Here is a 14,084-nt window from a genome sequence, read left to right as displayed (position 1 = left end):
TGGTATTCCGCCAAATCTCTTGGTGTTGTCTTACAAGAAAAAGCGAGGAATGCAAAAAAATACATACGTCCTCTTCTTACCTTTACCTTTGCATATACATTGATATTTCCATGAACAGAAAAGAAGGACGAGAGATACCATAGGGAAATTCAAACTCATAAATTGAAAACAAATTGACACTGCAATGGCTAAAAGTTAAACAACATTGAAAAATAAAACTAAGCAACAGGTACCCCCCAAAAAACTGAGGATGCTCTCATGTGCTCTAAAATAGTAAGTAGACCTTGCTCTACATGTGGCACCCGTTATCTTGCTCATGTTAGTACAAACCAGGTAATCAGACTACTTCCGTAGGTCACATTTGTATGAAAAGAACGGAATCTTAGTAAGAAATAAAGAGCATATCTGCTTTCATCTGTGAAACTGATCTATAACGATCAACCAAATCTTGATGTCGTCCGTAAAATTTACAAAGGAATGATTTCAATATTTGTAACTCTTCGTTAAATTGGTAAAGACGAATACAATATCTAAAGGTTTTTATAATATGAATTATCAGCTCAAATACGTTTTATCGTCTTTTGTTTATGCGATGGTATTTTCCAATATCTTCATGAGGTACAATAAATAATGCTTTTCCATTCCCTTAGAATTTATAAGAATCGAAAGTTAACACAAGTACCTTTAAAATCAAATCCTTATTGATTTATTTATATACATGAGAGCACCAAATGAGATTGATCAGATGGTGAGGATTTAGAAAAAGTTGTAAATTTTAATATGTTAATAATATTAAATGTTTATATGAATATTTTAAAGTTCTGTCTATAATCTATAGTTTAAGTTCGATGCTAAATTCTCATTTGATAAAAAATTACTTCAAAAACACAGTTTTGGTCGTTTAAAAGCCTGTCAGAGAAATTATTGATACAGTTCTCTTAACCCGAATAGATGGGCTGATTTTAATTTTCTCTCCAATTCTGAAATTAGCACATATTTACAACTTCTCGTTAAATCAGCTTTTTATAATACCCATCTAAGTCTAATAGCATATGTCTTTCGGTTGGCTTACTGTTCCTAAATAATTGAAATGTTTACTCATTGTCAAACTTAAACTGTTATGAATATATGTGTTGACAGGTAAATGGTGTACAGATCCAATTCATTGTCCTTGTCAGAACTCCGGCAAATGCAAGGAATGTTTTCCTTTATATTATGGGGCTCTATATAAGCCGTGTCAGTGTAAAGTAGGTGAGTTACACTTTCATTTATTAATGTCTTATCAATAAAATGAATTCAACAATTTCACATGAAATTCCAGATTATTGAAACAAGCAATAACTTTTGACTGTGAAAACAATTTCCCGCTGTATTTTCCTTTATATCGCTATGTGTTGATCATTGATAATGTATGTATTGTTCTCCAATATAGGAACAAGTGGTACCTACTGTACAAAGATAACTGTAAGTAAACACAATGTTATATTGGCATTGCATTTTATGTGACTAAATATCGATTCATAGCCATGATTAGTAATCTATTAAATTAAAAGATCATAAAAATTCTTTAAAGTCTAAACAAACATAGGATTAAAAAAAGTCAAAGCTTGCATCATTATGTGAAGGCGTGTGAAGAAATGTTGTGAATGTCTAATTATTAAGTACTAGTTTGTTAAACAGATGGAAATAAATAGTGCAGTGATGAGTCATTTCTTTCGAGACATGTTCCATTTTACCATCCATAGCAGATTAAAGTCATGTGACTTCTTTGTTATCATGAAAAGGTCCACATTTACATGTACACTTACAGGTAAAGCCTTCAATGAGATAAATGTTAAATTAATTTTCTAGCATAAATTAAATGTTTAAAGTATAAAATTGTACTAATGTTGTTATTTTTTATTTATTTTTTATTTATTTTATTTTTTTTACATCAGAGAATTTCATAGATATATCTCTGGAGTTGGGTTTATTACTGAGTGACACGTTACTAGATATTGTACTGTCAAATGTATATTTCAATTGTTCTTGTCTCATATGTCATTTTTTGCCAATATTAGACTTAAAGAGACAGTGATTACCGATTTAAACAGACAGTCGTGGAAATGTGCATCTGTTGCAGTAAAACTGGACCGTTTATGTCATTATATTATGGAAAAAAAACTCAATGCAATATAATACATTGCATTGCCCTGAAATACATCATTTCTTCAAAGGTTCTTAGGTACTACAAAAACATAGATAAGTGCAACTCATTTTCTTTAACATTGTATGCATACAGTTTTCAATCTCCAAGTGGTTTAAATACAGATTATGTTTTAGATATGTTACTTATCTATACTTTTCATCTGTTTAGGTAAGACTATGTACTCAATGTAAGGAGATAATAGGATTGGAAGACTGCAGAAATTCAAATAACCCAGAATGTTTTCTTCAACTAAAAAATAACAAAACATCAATCTGCAATTGGACAGGTAACTCATAAACTAAGACATAACGGTCATCAAGCAATAGTTCCAGTATCAATGTATGCATTAGAAAAATTCAAACGGATAATACTGAACAAAATGATTTTAATTATTCTACGTTACTTGATATAGGGTGTTGCTATTACGGAAGCCAAATAACAAAGACTTTCTATTGGTGAAGTTAAAAACATCCTTTTGTTAATAGCACTAACGACATCATTTTAATGTTGACAATAATGGAATATCCCTTTCAAAGATGACAGCGGACTTGTTAATACAATTCCGTCAATCTTTTCACGAATGTGAACTTCCGAAGAAGATTGTTTACCGGTTTGGTGCCATCACGAGCAACACGACGGGAGACAGACGTAGAGCAGAATCTGTTTACCGTTTCGGCGAACCTGATAACAACCCAGTTTTTCGTGGGATTCGTGTTTTTCATTCTTTAGTTCTCTCTTGTGTTCTCTTGTTTTTTTTTGCTTTTATTTTACTTTTTTAAGCCATGGCGTTGTCAGTTTAAGTTTTACTTTAATGAGTTGGAATGTCTCTTTATTATGTTTTGACTTTCTTTTGTCATATACATTATAGGGATTGTCAAAATTAAATTGCGACACCACATAGTATTATTCAAGTAATGAAAGTGTAACAAGGGCGAACTTAAGCATTGAATTCATTTTTTTCTAAACATCTAGTTTATCTCAAGTGTATGTTTTCATCTTCGAGATTTTTTCATTTTTAATAGATTCAAAGACCAAATGAAGATATGTTTTGTTGTGTTATCATCTTTGACACAGTTTGTTGCACAACACATATTTTTGTTTCTGTTCTAATAATTTTGATTAGTGTGTTACGACCAAACATCCCAGAAAGACGGAATATTTACATTTCCAAATAATTGAGACAATTTTTTTTTATTATAACTGAAAAACATAGTTCAAAACAACCTATATGAAAATGCATCCAATGAAGATGAAAAATTACTCAATTTGGAGTTGATAATACACAGTTACTGATGCACAGAAACATATCCTAATTTATTTATGATACTATCCATCTTTTTCCGTACTTCCATGGGTGCCCGTCTGTATAGAAAGGGTAGCATATTGTACGATAAACTATAGTGCATGCCTATAGTATAGGCGAACTTTGGTTCGACCAAATTATAGAACAATTTTTCACTTTATGTGGTAAAAATTGACGAAAAAATTTCTGCTTTAGTTTCCAACAAAACAAATCCAAAGGGTAGAGGGAAAATTATAGGATAGTGTCACTAATGGTATCATTCAAGAAATGAGCTATTCAAATAATTCAAATTTAATATAGGCTAAAGAAAGCGTTTTGAAAGTAAAGCTGAAAACTGATCCAAACAAGAGGTCATAACTCTGGGTTATTGTTTTACTCTTCTATCTTGTTTAATTTAAGTAAGACTTAATAGTTCTCTCAGTTATTACATGTATCATACAAACTTGTTGACAAAAGTTAAGAGACATAGTGGATCTTAAACTGATAATCCACAAATTTGTAAGAAAAAAAGCATTTTAGAGAAGGTCTTAGATAAATCTTGTCGATCATGAACCTATTTTGAATTCTAATACTTAACCGAAAACTGAGAATTACGTTCCATTGAAATAAATTGATTAAAAGCGCACTAGAAATATATTTTAATAATAGAAGTTCACAAATCTGATATTTTCATAGACAAATTTCTTTTGCCATTGTGTGATCTATCAAGAATATGATCACCTACAATTATTTTGCGATTCATATTTTCACGTTACCGTCCAATCCCTAATAGCATACAAAGATCGACGTCTTTAGACAAAGTTGAGTCTTTAACTGCCAGGATTCAAATCCTTTGCCTCACAAGAAATAAAATTCAAGTTACGCTACTGTCAGTCTGATTGACAGTTGGTTGCTAAACGTCCAGTGGCAAATATTGCATGCACAATTATCGTGTAAAGAGCTTGACATTATACCTAAAAGAGGCATCGAAATTCAACTTCCGTACTCAGACCGGCCAAGACTGCGTACTTGTACATCCCGCACATCTTAATGGACTCCCAACTGTGGCAATAGTTTAACTGCCGATCGGAACAAAGCCAATAGTTACCATATTTCTATTTCCTTGATCATCTTTGAGAGGTTCCAGTCGAGACGTGGCGACCAAAGACACAGTTATTAAACGCAAAATATTTTAGAAAATCAATTTAAGAACATTGACATTATATTACACCTATGTTTGTACGGGCTCTTATTAGAACTAAAACTGTCGGCATAATCGGGATCAGCAGGTACTGTCGGAACGTAATCCTATCACGGTGCGCTCTATCGCAATGCAAACAGCTTTGTCTGGTCTCAGTCGTATTGTATTCTGTAATTGTCGTGGTATAACGTGGGTATTATTGACGAATTTCGTATTAATAACGGGACCGTTACGGAACGGTTTCGGCAAAAACGGTTCGCAATCGACAAGATCTGGATGCAGTCTGGACTCAAACGGCAATGAAAACTTTCTCCAGATCATTCCCGTTTCACAGGACACCGTCCAGAATATACAGAACATTGTAAGGATTGTGATCCGATATAGCAGAATCTGTTACGACATAGGTACGATTGTAATCCGACTATACTAAATCGGCTGAGTTTCCCCGAATGTTACGGGACGCACCTAACTGTCGGGGTGCTTCGCCGAAATATTCGGACCCTTCCCGACCCGTAGGAATCTTTTACGAACTTAAACGACTCGACTACGATCAGACAATGATAGGACATTCCAGATAATTGAGGATAGCAATCCGACTTTTTAACTTTTTGTTTCGTATCGTTGTCTGATCTCAAACGGGAGCAATAATCGGCAATGTGTGAACCCCGCATTACCTGCGACAAAAGTATCTTGAAATAAATTATGGAAGTACGGTAAAAAAGAGAAGAGTAAAGTCGTGCGTACCTTTAACTTTCCTGCGTGTTTGAAACTCTTTTCGAAATGAGCGTCACTGATGAGTCTTATGTAGACGAAACGCGCGTCTGGCGTACTAAATGAAAATCCTGATACCTTTGATAACTATTCCTTATCTTATAACTCAAGAATTAGAAATGACCTTGCTTCATATTCCATTATTTTCATTTGTTCAAACCTTACTTTGATTTATGAGCTTTAAAAATTCACCGTTTAAGAGATAACTATATGGGTCAATTTAAATCAAGAAGTAATGATCGGTGTGTTTGATTACCGGTTCCTGAATTAATTATTCCCTCAAAGTTGTTTTCAATGAAGTCATTCCAAATTTGATAACAAAATATGTAAAGAATTAAATAAGTAGTTTGTGCTAACTTTTAAATAATATTTATTTAATCTAAGTATATTCATTCAACGAGCCAAAACTTCATGCAGTCTAGGACCCCCCCCCCCCGGTCGACCTTCACTGAAATAAGCCGAGATACGGTCAGATAGGTCGGTTATGTCGAGCAATGTAATTTTTTGGAAACATCTATTAAACATCTAGACCACATCAGTTTACTTTTTAGACTGCATGCATTCATGTAGATCGAATTGTATGACTACAGTTATTAACTTCACTACTAACAAATTCAGTATATTTAAAAATACTTTAAGTTTCTGAATTCACAGTACTTTAACCATGTAATCATGGTAAATGTTCAAATTATGAAATATAATCTTTCAATCAGTTAAATGGATTACAGGAGCTTGCATTACAGTAACTGCTAGTACAAATGTAGTCGTTGCTTATTTATGCCGGAAAATGAATAATGCATGCCAGATATTGAATATGATGTTTGTCAGATGTTTAAAACACAGCTTATAGCAAAAACCAGTTTGTTATACTCATCAAACGGATCACAATGTATAGTTTTGTAAATAATAAAACTAAACTCCGTTTATCATGTTTATTGTAATCTATTATTATCTTTTTCAGAATCACTGAATAATTTTCCGGACTGTGGAGATTCAATTTATTCTATGCAAGGTATATTAAATTGATTCTATAAGATGTGAATACATTTGTGGGATTCTTAGTTTTTTGGTTTCGCTTTATTCGTTATTCTTATTAGCTTTTGTTTTTAAATGTTTGGACCAATTTATTCTCATGTAATCATTTATCTAATTATATGTTTCATAACAAATAACACATGAAATGGACCTCAATCAATTTTAACTGTAAAACAATTGTGGCCTAATTTTCAGAATATTAGTAGACAAATCAGGTGCTAAACCTTTCATGAACCGTTGAGATGTTAAAAATAGCTCACAAAGTTTGTTTTGATCCCCCTCCCACTACCCCAAATGTCAATTCAAATTTCTAATACATGTAGCGCTAAACATATTTGATGGAGGCAGTTCTCCTTTCTGATTAATCAATTAAGAAAAGAGGAAGAATTCACTTGGAATAATTTAAAAAATACTCTCACTTATGACTGATTGGATGTGATACATTGAAGATGTTATGCCATCTTGCTATGTTCCGTTTAGCGCTATTAGAAATCACGTCATCATTATTCTTATTTCAAGTGCGACCGGTCGTAGGTTTAAACTCTGACCTTTTAAAAAACAGAGTACTTTAATAACAGTTATGTACCAATTTTACTGCACCAGATGCGCATTTCGCATTTCGACAATAAATGTCTCTCCAGTGACGATTAAGGCAAAACTGTGTTAAAATCATAAGCCTTTTTCAAGAGACGGTGAGCTAAACTCCTCATAGAAAAAACAGTATAGCCAAATAGTTATCAAAAGTACCAGGATTATATAGCCAAAGTCGGACAAGAAATCAGAGCTTGATATGAGCGAGATATATCCCTTTTTTATTTTTTTAGCGAGATATATTCCTCAATTTAAAATCAAATTTTGTTACGGCACTTTAAAATTACAAAAAAAGCGTTGTTATGTACAAAAGTTCTAGCTACTGGGCGTCAGTTTACCAGCAGAGACATCGTTCTAGTGGTAGTTTTGAGGTTATATTACCATTTTTTCTTAACTAAATGCACATTTCTACAATACATATCTCTTTAATGATGCTCCAGGTAAACATATTTGAAAATTCAACGCTTCTTCAAAAGATCAAGAGCTATATTTCAAAATTGACAAAATGTGAATTCACAGCCAGGCAAGGAGCTGTGCATGAGAGATACTTGTTATTTGCTGCTGCTCCGCTAATCATGTCGCTATATATGTAAGATCAATGATTGGTTAGCTCGGAATCGGAACAATGTGTTCGGTTGAATTACATGTCTTTCTTCAGATGGTTATATTGCGACCTAACGCGTTAAAATTCCGGTTCAGCGTATCAATCTCATTTAATTTGCTGCTGAATGTTAGACAACGAAGCGTCACCACCATCTGTTTCACCTGAATTAAAATATCTATCCTTAACCCAATTTACGAAGTAATATTTATAGGCGTTTATGGCCGTATTGTACGAAGTGAAAACCTAAGTTTTAAGTGTAGTGAAAAATCGTGCCTACATGTATATGCTGTAATCATATCTCAAACGTTTTATACATTTTACTATATAAAAAGTCAGGAATATGCTAGTTCTTTTGAATTCGTTTGATGTGTTTGGATTTTGCAATGTGATAAGGGACTTTCTTTTATGAATTTTCCTTTGAGTTCGGTATTTATGTTATGTTACTTTTTATTTAATGCAGATTGAAGTTGCTTTTGCGATATTGCTAAAGGATTTTTCATATTTTCCCGACTAACTAATGAATATAAATTATAAGAAGTGGTATGAATGACAAAGAGACATCTATATAGTAGGGGCAAAATGACAGAGATATAAACAGTTATAATGCATTGTATAATCTTCAACATTCATACAACCCCGTCACGTAAAGACATTTTAAAAAAAGACTTGCAAAGACAGTGTTACATGCTCTTCAACTTCATATTTGTTTGACTTTCTAACTATTTTGATATGAGCGTCATTGATGAGTCTAAAGTAGACGAAACATGCGTCTTGCGTATCAAAGAGGGAGGAAAGATACCAGTGGGACATTCAAACACATAAATCGAAAATAAACTGACAACGTCATGGCTAAAAATGAAAACGACAAACAGACAAACAATAATACACATGACACAACATAGAAAAATTAAGAAAGAACAACACGAACCCTACCAAACAAATCAAATTATAAGCTGGTATCTTTGATAACTATTTACACGTCTATTCAATTTCGAAAACAAACGGCCTCAATTATGTACAACAAATTAATAAAAAAAAATAGTATTCATAACAATTTCATACACTTATCTAGGAACAGGCACAAGTAGAATGCGGTGGAGTTCAACATATTTGATATTTATTTTTCAGCAAAATTAACAAACAATGCAATTTTTATTGTGTAATTATTTTGTTCACGCATTTTTGTATTTAAAAAAGAAAAATGTTCATCTTTTTTTTAGGATCGCCAGGATCAGCTGTTGAGTGCCGTATGTTTAAAATTAGATTTGTCTTTCATGTATCATGTGTGTTCTTTGGTTCAGATAGTTTCATCGAACAAATGATTCAATTAGTTGAAAAAATTTGCACGATTGATATTTCACCAAAAGAAGCATTAAACGGACAAACTCGTTTCAACCGAATTGGACACTAAAATTGATTTATGACTAAGTCTTATTCAAATGTATTTGGTTAAGTATAGGCACGTGACTCCATATTAATATAGAAAGATAATTATAAAAAAAATGTAAAAACACAAAAATACTGAACTCCTAGGAAAAATCAAAAAGGAAAGTCCAAAATCAAAAGGCAAAATCAAAAGTCCAAACGCATCAAACGAATGGATAACAACTGTCATATTCCTGACTTGGTACAGGCGTTTTCTATTGTAGAAAATGGTGGATTGAACCAGGTTTTAAAGCTAGCTAAACCTCTAACTTGTATGACAGTCGCATCAAATTCCATTACATTGTCAACGATGCATGAACAAAACAAACATACTCAAAGAGTAAAAATGTCAAAAATAGGGGTACAGCAGTCAATATTGTGTTATCGTCTTAATCACTTTAAAAACAACAAATGTAACGAAGAAGCACAAAAAGGCATACATTAAATTTAACATACTCATTTTGCTTTTCTTATACGACTTTATGAAAAGTCTACCCGTAAAGGATGGAAGGTTTTAAGAAAGAGGCAACTATGTTCATGTATAACATTTAACCGAACTGAATTCTTACAACTTGAACAAATAATTTATAAACATTTCGTATTATAAAGTTTTTCAAACAGGAAAACAGTCTTCGAGAACATCATGAAACAATAACTGCAATCTTGCAGTAGTAAACAATTCCACGTTTAAGCAAGCAGCAATCAATCAGGCAATCATTATTTTCACAAAGATGAAAACTCTTATTTCAAAAATTCAAAATTTATAGATCATGTAGATAGTAAATACAAATAAGATTGAATTTGAGTTGAACTATTCAATTATTATTTGAATGTATTCTAAACATGCTCGTACTGAACATTCCTGTTACCATTTTTTTAAATGTTGTATCTTCGTTTAAAGGAAAACTTTGTTTTGAATTACATTGTTGATTTATTCAAGAATTTTTGGTAAGACAAAAATCAACTCTACGCACCAAAAAACCATATACATTAAAGCATATGTTTCTTTCACTTAAGGTTGTAAAGTTATATAGAAAAAATACAGAATTTTTTTACACTTTGCCAAAATAAAGATTTGACTGTGCTTTTTCGAAAAAATAATAAACAGTATGGGTCACTGCGCTATTTTGCAAGGTACGAGTTGTTCAAAATTACCATAGTTTGCTCAGATTGTTCATGAAAAAACACATTCCTGTAAATAAAAATCAATCTATAAAACAGGATTTGAAATAAACTATAAAAAGATAGATTTTATAACATATTTTAATAAAATAAAAACATTAAAAGTTGTCAACAAACTTGTTTTCATGCTACAAGTAAAAAATAAAAATTTCCCTATATGTTCAGTTTAAATTTTGTACTAAAAGAGTTATCTACTCTTAAATGGCTTATTTGAAAGATCAGTTCTAAAAGCACAAATATTTGGTAATTGTTAAAACGTATTGTATAATACAATGAATAACTAAATTTTCTTCATATAAATAAATAGTGTAACCAATACATTGCACATCTGTCTCCAAATTTGCTGATTTGGGTAAAGAACTAGACCGATTATTCACAGTGACTGAAGAATTAAAGATGGCGGTATATTCATGAACTACCGTAACCTCTGATTTAAAGTTTGTCCTTCAAAACGCTTTCTAAATGTGGATTTCTCGATTTTTCAAATTAGTGATTGAATATATTATATATGCTAAACATTAAACATCGGTTGTAAAAATATCTTATATTTGTTTTACTTTCAATCTAAAAGTAAAACTCGAGCATTCGGCTCCTTCGTCTTTTTAATAGCGTTTGATATTGTCAGGTTTATAGAATTAGTCTTTAAGTTTGGTATTTTTGTCATACCCTTTTCAATTCGATCTTTTAAAAACATATTGTCTCAGTAAAAGAGGGGCGAAAGATACACGAGGGAGAGTAAATTGATGGTTATGCATTTCTCAATGTCAATTACTTGGTAGTGAATTTAGAAGAAAGATGAACGTTTCGTTACATCTTTCTTTTCTGAAAAAAGCAGAAAAATGAAAGCGATAAATTCGTATCAGATGACTATTCTAATATTTACAACATTAACGTTTTTTTTATCTGTTTCAATGTCAATGAGATTTTATCAGTTATGCCAAATATATATTCATAAACTCATGTAGTCCCCTTATTCTGTCGTTTAAAAAGACGATATGAACTATTTATAGACTTGAAAGAACTCAATATCACTATATATGTTGTGTGTTTTGTTTGGAGAAAAAATATCGACGGAGTCTTCACTGAAGGAAAGTTTTATTTAATCTTGATTAAGTTGTATGTAAAGGGTGCAGTGTTGATATTCTAGACTTTGTAGAGGCAATAAAATCTTATTGAGCAGGAGCCCACGTGGCTGCCATTGTTAAAATATATTGCATTGTGAATAATTGGAAATAACTTTAACATATAGTTTAGCGTTGTCCAGTCGTTTTGTAAGGACAATATGTGTACTAATGAGACAAAAACAAACAGAAGCAATCATTGTTATAATAAATGATGACACTTGGTTTTCTTAATTTGTAAAGATATCAAGGTTTCCCATTTGTTTTGTAAAGTATGTATTCTATAATATATATATAATTCAATACTTTTATAGTCATTATTAAAGGCATTAGGGCACAATCTGATAAGCTAAAATAGACAAATTATAATATATACCACTTTTTGAACTAGGTCAGTTGAAAGTAGTTGAGAATAACTGTTTATATACAAATAATGCACCACATTGACCAAATTCATGTTCCAAAAAATATTTGATATCTGCCTGATTCTTAGGCGGACTACTACTTAACTACATTAGAAAAATGAAAGCTTTTTATACAAATGTCTTTTTTTTAATTTTGACTTATCTATGTTATCATTATAATGAGTTGTCTTCCTTTCAAATTCTGTTAAAATTAACATTTGTTATCTCAAATCTCCGATTTGACACGAATTGTCTAACAAATGCAACAGTTGTATACCGCTGTTCAATAGTCATAAATCTATTAAACGTAGAGGAATCCGGGATTACATATACTGTTTGAAAGACAACTCGATCTTGTTACTAGATTTAAAAAAAAATGAACTTTTAATAGTATAGTATTTTCTAATTGACTTGAATGTTCATTTTGATTTGGCATTACACAGATACAAATGTAGGATAATAATCCTGTGAGCGATGGAGTTTTACATGTTTCTTAGCTTCGAACAAATAAATTTCCAACTCAAAATACGGGTGTTCTGTATTCAATACATTTCATACTATGTAACCACTTATCTTAAAATATGAATCTTGTTTGTTGTTTACTTTCCTTCAAGAAAAAATCATGACCATTGCACGAATAACTTGCCCTTATTTGATAATACTGTCGATATTAACTTAAGTTTATCATTGAAATGAGAACGCTATCAACAGATACCAAGTGGAAACAAGTCAGTTTTCCACTCTTAATGCGATAATCTAAAAATACATTTACCTGTATCCAAACCATCCATTCTTGTCTAAATGATGAAAGTAATAGGAAAAGGTAGAGGGTCAAATTGCTGGAGATCTCAGAATAAAAAACAGTGCATACTAGTTTTTTTTTGCAGAATTTATAAGTCTATAGACTAAAGTGCCTCATAACAACACTGGAACCACTTTTTCTTTAGAACCATGTATTCAGGGTGACAGACATCAACATATTTATATTCAATTCATCTTAATTACAAAACTTTTTTCCCTTCTTCGTATTAGGACTTATAAATAATATAACTTATAGGACTTTTCGTGCCTTGAGAAAATAACAGTTTGTGATACAATGACCGGACTGTTCCCAATCAGAAGTACTAGGATTTGACCCGTCGTGTAGTGGAGTTCTGGTCGATCGGTTTTTTCATGGTACGAGTTCATGTCGGGTAAACGTCGATGAGTTCAATTACACTTACACTTATTTGTTAAAGGCTGTGAATTTAAAGCTATCAGACAACATCATAAATTGAATGTAGTATTTACATGTACCTGCAATTAGATTCAAAATAATTCGTAAATACAGACAAGGTTAGATGAATGAAGTCGAAATAAAAGTTTTTGTTGTTAATTTCATTTATTATTAATGGTATTGATGTGTATTATCTTTGCAGATATTTATTTTGGCGTCACATTGTCAATTATTGGAGTAGTGATAATTGTGACCCTGATTATCCTGATTATCAAAAAACGGTAACCTTTTCTTTTACATGTAAATGTTCAACAATGATGACATTACGATATATCTAAATGCTTTTTTTTTGTTTGTTTTTTTTGAAATTATACATACTTTATTGAAAACTTTCACATTTGTTAGATTGATACAGAAAGTACCGGTACCTAAACCCGGCCTTGTTAAACATTAGATTGTAATTTAGAAAATTTGTTAGTAATTGTTAGTATTCAAAATTATAAAATATATATAATATATTATTGTGTATCAATTAATTCAATATTGATCAATAAAGAGAAAATTTTATTTAAGAGAGAAAGTGAGAAGAGAAGTAGAGAAGAGAATATAATAAATAAATAAAACACAAATGCAAAAAAAAAATAAAAATAAATAAAAACTAGAGAAAAAAAAGAAGTAAAAATAAAAAGTCCTTTAAATTTGGAAATTGGCAGCAATATTTTTCTCCTAAGATACAACATTAAATAAATTTGGCAAAGTTGGTTTTCCATTGTAAATAATTCATTCAAACACAAAACAGATATCAAGAATTTATATGCATTTTTAGCACAAAACAAGAACAAAAGACACAATACAATAAACAACATATAACAGTATATTATATAAAAACATATATGTTGGTGTGAGAAGGCTAAAAACAAAATACACAATAACATAAGAGTTAAACAACTTATTCTTTTCTAGTATTAGATTGTCTTTTAGATAGTTTTTCAGCCCTGCAAATTTTACTTGATTTTCACACAGTTTTGTTCTATAGATAAAGACTTTTGATAAAAGTATTAATA

This window comes from Mytilus galloprovincialis, chromosome 9, assembly GCF_965363235.1.
Source record: "Mytilus galloprovincialis chromosome 9, xbMytGall1.hap1.1, whole genome shotgun sequence".
In the NCBI taxonomy this organism is placed as follows: Eukaryota; Metazoa; Mollusca; class Bivalvia; order Mytilida; family Mytilidae; genus Mytilus; species Mytilus galloprovincialis.
Note: the sequence above shows the minus strand (reverse complement) of the source record.